Below are 6,000 nucleotides of genomic sequence, written 5' to 3'. Positions count from 1 at the left end.
TTTCTATCTATTTCTATATATCTCTCACTCGTTGACCCCCCCCCCCCTCCCAGTGAAAAGGTTAAAAAACGGTTAAAAAGGAGGCAATTGTAGAACAATTATGTAATCGGAATAGATGTGTTGTTCTCTCTCTCTCTCTCTCTCTCTCTCTCCTCTCTCTCTCCTCTCTCTCTCTCTCTCTCTCTCCTCTCTCCTCTTCTCCTCTCTCTCTCCTCTCTCTCTCTCTCTCTCTCTCCCTCTCTCTCTCTCTCTCTCTCTCTCTCTCTCTCTCTCTCTCTCTCTCTCTCTCTCTCTCTCTCTCCTCTCTCTCTCACTCTCTCTCTCCTCTCTCTCTCTCTCTCTCGGGGTGAGTCAGTGTGTTAGCGTGCGTGTGTCTGTGTGAGAAAGAGTGGGTGTCAAATAGGCAGCTGTTTCAAACATCAACAGCATGTCCTTCGGGCTTGTTTCCCTTAGTTTATGGTGTTTTGTCAAATGTAAATTGTCAAATATACGAAGTTAAATCTTCAGAAGACACAACAAATATTAACATTGTTTGTTGCCGGGAATGAGACGTTTGATAACCATACGGAGTACACTGAGTGCCCTATTTCATAATAGACTAAAACATAGAACACAATGATCCCTGCCAGCCTGAACCGGTTCCCAGTCCTTACAACGGTGACTTGCACACGTGTGCAAGTCACCGTTGGTGTGCAAGATTTTATTAAACACCACTTAAACCAGCACATTCGTAAGCCAATGAGGACTGAACTGAGACGGTCGTTCCGTCTGCCTAAGTGTCCGTGCTAAACAAGTCCCCCCCCCCCCCCCCCCCCCATCAATAGTTCCGTGGGTGAATTATGTTAATCACCACAATATACAAATTTAGGCTACATCTTGGGGAAATTGAATAACCCGAAATGGGGAGTGTAGGCTAATAGGTCTACCCAGAGGATACATCGTTCCACCACTGTTGTTCAGTGCATCCATCAATGATCTCCCATCTGTGGGACCCTGATGTATGCAGACGTCGTGGTCTTACACACTGGAAAGAGAATGAACAACTTGTTTGCCAAATTGTCACTAACCTTGGAAAAAGTTGCAAAGTGGCTCAGTTCTTCATGACTCCCTGAATATTGTCGGATTTACCGGAATATTAATAACGGTCATGGGCAAAAGATAAAAAAAAAGTGCTAAGTTTCAAATAGTTTGGCCCCTGACGAGTTACTCTAATAAACTCAAATTTTAAACTAATACACATATGATAAACAATATTTTGACACAGAATATTGTATAATGTTCTCCTGGTTAATCTATGCTGGCCCTAACATCATTTGCACAATTAGACCTAGGTGGTGTAATTTTTTTTTTCTAGGAATTTTATGTCCAGTACTGCTGTCTACACAGCTGAATCGTCTACAACTGTCACCTCAGTTGCACGAGAGCTCAAGACCTCTGGATCGTCTCTGTTGTTTGAATGCGGGGAGAAAGATATTTCAAGCAGAGTTGTGAAGACGAAACAGCCTTAATACATAAATGTGAAAAAAGCTTAATAGTATTTAACTCTGCATTGTTATTACCGCTTTTACACAGAAAGATCATTCAAATCACTGCAGGAAACAATTTCCTACTGGTTTTGTTCAAATAAATAATGAAGTAGGCTTCATTTGTGGATCATTTGTAAATGATTAAGCACATACTAGTAGGCAGGCACTAGTAGGCCTAGTAATTATGTCAATAAAAACGACTTCCATTCATGTTGACTAGCTCAGTGTTGTTGCGGAAACCAGTGCCAGGAATATGGATTGAATTCCAACATATTCTCACTCGCCTCAAGGCCTTGCTCAACTGTTTTGGAAACAGTGATCTAGGGTCTGTGTGTGTGTGTCCATTTTATATCACACAGTGCCGCCTCCTTTGCCACCTGTGTTACATCTACCTGTAACATGTACTCTTTGTACTCTGAGCCCCTCCCTCTCCTTCGGCAAGCCAGTTATTGCATCCCATTCTCCAAGGATCTCCTAACTGGTTCTCGCAACTCCTTTTTGATATTGACTTGACTGTTGTAGTGCCCTAATGACTATCACCCTAACACTCCACTCTTATCAACTCTCAAATTAAAGATTGTTGCTGTTTCCTTGGTGATGGACACTGACTGAGATTTTTCCTTTTGTTCATATATTGTCAATGACAAATGTGACCGTACACCCGCACAGTGCTTAAAGAGATACCCCAAGATATCTGTAATGATTAGTTACACTTTGCTTTGTGTCTTTATGTTTGGTGGATATGTGTTTGGGAGAGAAAGATAGTGTGTGTGTGTGTGTGTGTGTGTGTGTGTGTGTGAGAGAGATAGAGACTCACATATACACACACACACACATACGTGTATGGGCCACTCGATCTCTCTGACACGTAAGCAGCGTCAGAGAGATCGAGTGGCCGATTGCCGTGAACCAAATAGCTCAGATTTCCAAAGCTTCCATTCAAGAGACGGCTCACAACACAACACTGCAACTCAGCCGACAATAGCCGACAAAGCACTCTCACTTTCCTATGATAGTCATCTGCATGCTATTGTTGAGAAAAGGTCATTACATTCTTATGTATTATCTTCCCTTTATGGCCCAAACACTACAACTCTCATTACCACCCATTATCTCAGACAGCTGACAGTTATTTTAGTTGGCTCACTATTTTGGATGAAAAGGTATATTCTGTGTCCTAGGTTGGAGGGCAGCATGGGATCATTCCATATATTGTGTCCCTTTCTGTGTGCTTGGGGCAGATTGTGTGTGTGTGTGTGTGTGTGTGTGTGTGTGTGTGTGTGTGTGTGTGTGTGTAGGATTTTGGTTGACAAAAATACACCTCATACCCCACAGAGCAACATCTATCAATATAGGTACAATTGACATAAAAAGTATAAATTAATACATTTCCATTTAACCTGTCATTTTATGGAAGAAATGATAACACTTCAATCACTGTGATAAGTAGATGCTCTTTTACCTCCCAGACATTTGACTCAAAAGGTGTGGCTCCTCCTGCAAGGTACCGTCCTCACACAGTCCCAGCAGGTGGAGTGTCTGTGTTTACCCAACGTACTGAATATCTTCTTCAGCTGTGCCCATTTAGGCAAAGACAATAAAATAATTGATTTACTCCTTCCTTTCACCTTTCTCTAACCTTTGTATCTCCTATTTTGCTTTGAAGATGTATAGGCTTCATCTTATTTGTCTGTACCTATCCAAAGTATGAATAAGGTCCACTTTAACACATTTTAATATTCATTGTATATTAGACAGGGGAAATGGGGCCAATAACAATGTTAACGTTATCATCTAAATATATTCAATACAAATATTAAATACAAATTTGAACTACTAAAAAGGGTTCAAGTAAAATATATACCAATCAATCTACACACATCTGATGTACCCCATGGGGGACAGTATAGTACTCCCTGTTGTCAAATATTGTTGTGCGGTTGGTAATCAATATCTGAAATATAACCAATGCTTTAAATCTTACAGCTGGGAGCACCAGAACAGAGTGGACCTATAGAGGGACTCACTTTACTCAACCAGACCCAAATGGCATTCAAATATTCTTAACCTGTAAGGGATTATTTGTAAAGGGGAATGAGGTTGAGACGATAGACAATGGATTGAACATCAGCTCTCCATCATTTTGTTTTTTAGATTAGTTTATGTTTGATCATTTGAGAAATTATCACCAAGTCTTGAAATGCAAAGGAATAATATTTAAACTTGTTAGGATGTCAGTTGTCCTTCCTTAAGTTATAACTTCTACGCCAATGAGTCCTACACAACACAATTTGACTATTGTGTTGGTGGGTTGGGTGGGAGTACAGTCATGTGTGTAGATGGCATACAGGAGTGGGCTCAGCACGCAGCCTTGTGGAGAACCCGTACTGAGCATGAGGGTAGAGGAGCTGTGGGTGCCAATTTTAACAGACTGCGGTCGGTTTGTAAGAGAATCTTTTATCCAGGAACAGGTTGCGGGGGGGGGAAGTCCAGGGCAGCCAGCTTGCTCACAAGGATGTCAGGGATGATGGTAAAGGCAGAGCTGTAGTCAACAAAGTGCATCCTTACGGAGGTCCCTGGGTGTTCCAGGTGGCTGAGTGCGGTGTGGAGGGCTGAGGAGATGGCATCATCAGTTGATCCGTTTGCTTTGTATGCAAATTGGAATGGGTCAAAGGTTAAAGGGAGGCATTCTTTGATGTGATGAGTCATAAGGCTCTAAAAACATTTTGCAACCACTGGTGGTAGTGGAATGGGTCTTTAGTCACTGAGGTTATTGATAGTTGCATTTTTGGGAACAGGGATTATGGTAGCCGACCTGAGACATGGTAGGACGGTGGCATGTGTCAGGGACAGGTTGAAGATCTTATGGTACGGCCACACTGAACGCGTTACGTGCGTTAGAGGCGTTGAAAATCTGCATTTTTGCATAGGGAACTATTGGTTAAGGCACGTAGACACGTTACATGCGCTAAAGCAGCACGTAAGGCTCGGTGAAGATCACTGCCAGCTGATCAGCACAAGCTTTGATTACTTCGCCAGGCACTCCATCAGGTCCAGTGGCTTTTCTTTTGTTCACTGACCTGAATACACGACTCACTTGATGTTCCTGGATAGTGAGTGTGTGTTGGCTTGTGGTCGGAGGGGTCAGCATGCCTGTGTTGGGCCTTGTTGCCTCAAAGCGGGCAAAGAAATGGTTTAATTCCTCTGCCAGCGAGGCGTTGGCACTGATGGTCACTGAGGGGCTGCTTTTGTAGTTTGTGATCCGTTTTAATCCCTGCCACACTTGACGTGGGTTGTTGTTTGTCAGATGGCCCTCAACCTTCCTTTTGTAGGCCTCCTTCGCACCTTTAATGCCTCTCCTCAGGTCCGCTCTCGCCATGCTGTACAGGGCATTGTCCTTTGTTTTGAACGCAGCGTTTCGGGCTCTCAGGAGTGACTGGACTTCACTTGTCATCCAGGGCTTTCGGTTTGGATAGACTTCGATGTTCTTATCAACCGTCACATTGTCAGTGCAGTATTTGATGTATGACAATACGGTGTCAGTGAAGCCCTGTAGATCCTGTTGTTCAAGGATACTCTAATCTGTATGAGCGAAGCAGTACTGCAGTTGGGAGAGTGCACCCTCTGGTCAGGTTTTTACAGTCTTTGTGACCGGCTTGGTTTTCCTCCTAAGAGGAGTGTATGCTGGGATGAGGAGCAGCAAAAGATGGTCAGACAGGCCCAGATGTGGGAGGGGGACTGCTCCATAAGCATGCTTTATGTTAGAATAGACACGGTACAGTGTGTTGTTTCCTCTGGTGGAGCACCGTACATACTGTACAAATCTGGAAAGGACTGTCTTTAGGCATGCTTGATTAAAATCCGCAGCGATGATACCCATCAGGATGAGCTTGCTGCTGTTTATTGACACTATCATGTAGGTAGGTAAGAGCTATGCTAACATTTGCATTTGGTGGAATATAAACAGCAGTGATAATTACCACTGTCAGCTCTCTGGGCAGATAGAAGGGTCTGCAAACTACTGTCATTGCTTCTGTTTCCGGGGAGCAGTGAGTGACTGTGCCCTTACTGCTTGCGCACCAATCATTGTGCACATAAACACAGTCCCCCTCCTCTGCTCTTACCGGAGTTCTTGTTCCTGTCGGAGCGGTGGATAGTGCGTCCCGCTCGTAGAACTGACGCATCCGGGATCAGCTGATTGTCTCCGTGATGATCATAACACAGCAATCGTGAACAAAGCTGTTGGCTGCTAGATTTTGTGAACGATGAATCTTGCGTTAGTCAGGAATATGCTTGGTAACGGGGTTTTGAGTGGCTGTTTCCGTAGCCGGGCTAGAAGACCCGCTCGGCAACCCCGCTCCTGCTTGCGCTCCCTGCGCCGCCTACGCCGCTTGCCGGGGTCGACAACAATCCAAGGGGACTCCGGTGTCCTCGCTATGTCGAGCGGGATGTTGTGATTCCGCTGGAAGTCGCT

Source organism: Gadus macrocephalus, chromosome 18 (genome assembly GCF_031168955.1).
Source record: "Gadus macrocephalus chromosome 18, ASM3116895v1".
Lineage (NCBI taxonomy): Eukaryota > Metazoa > Chordata > Actinopteri > Gadiformes > Gadidae > Gadus > Gadus macrocephalus.
The sequence above is the reverse complement of the archived record's forward strand: the minus strand, read 5'-3'. Positions refer to the sequence as shown.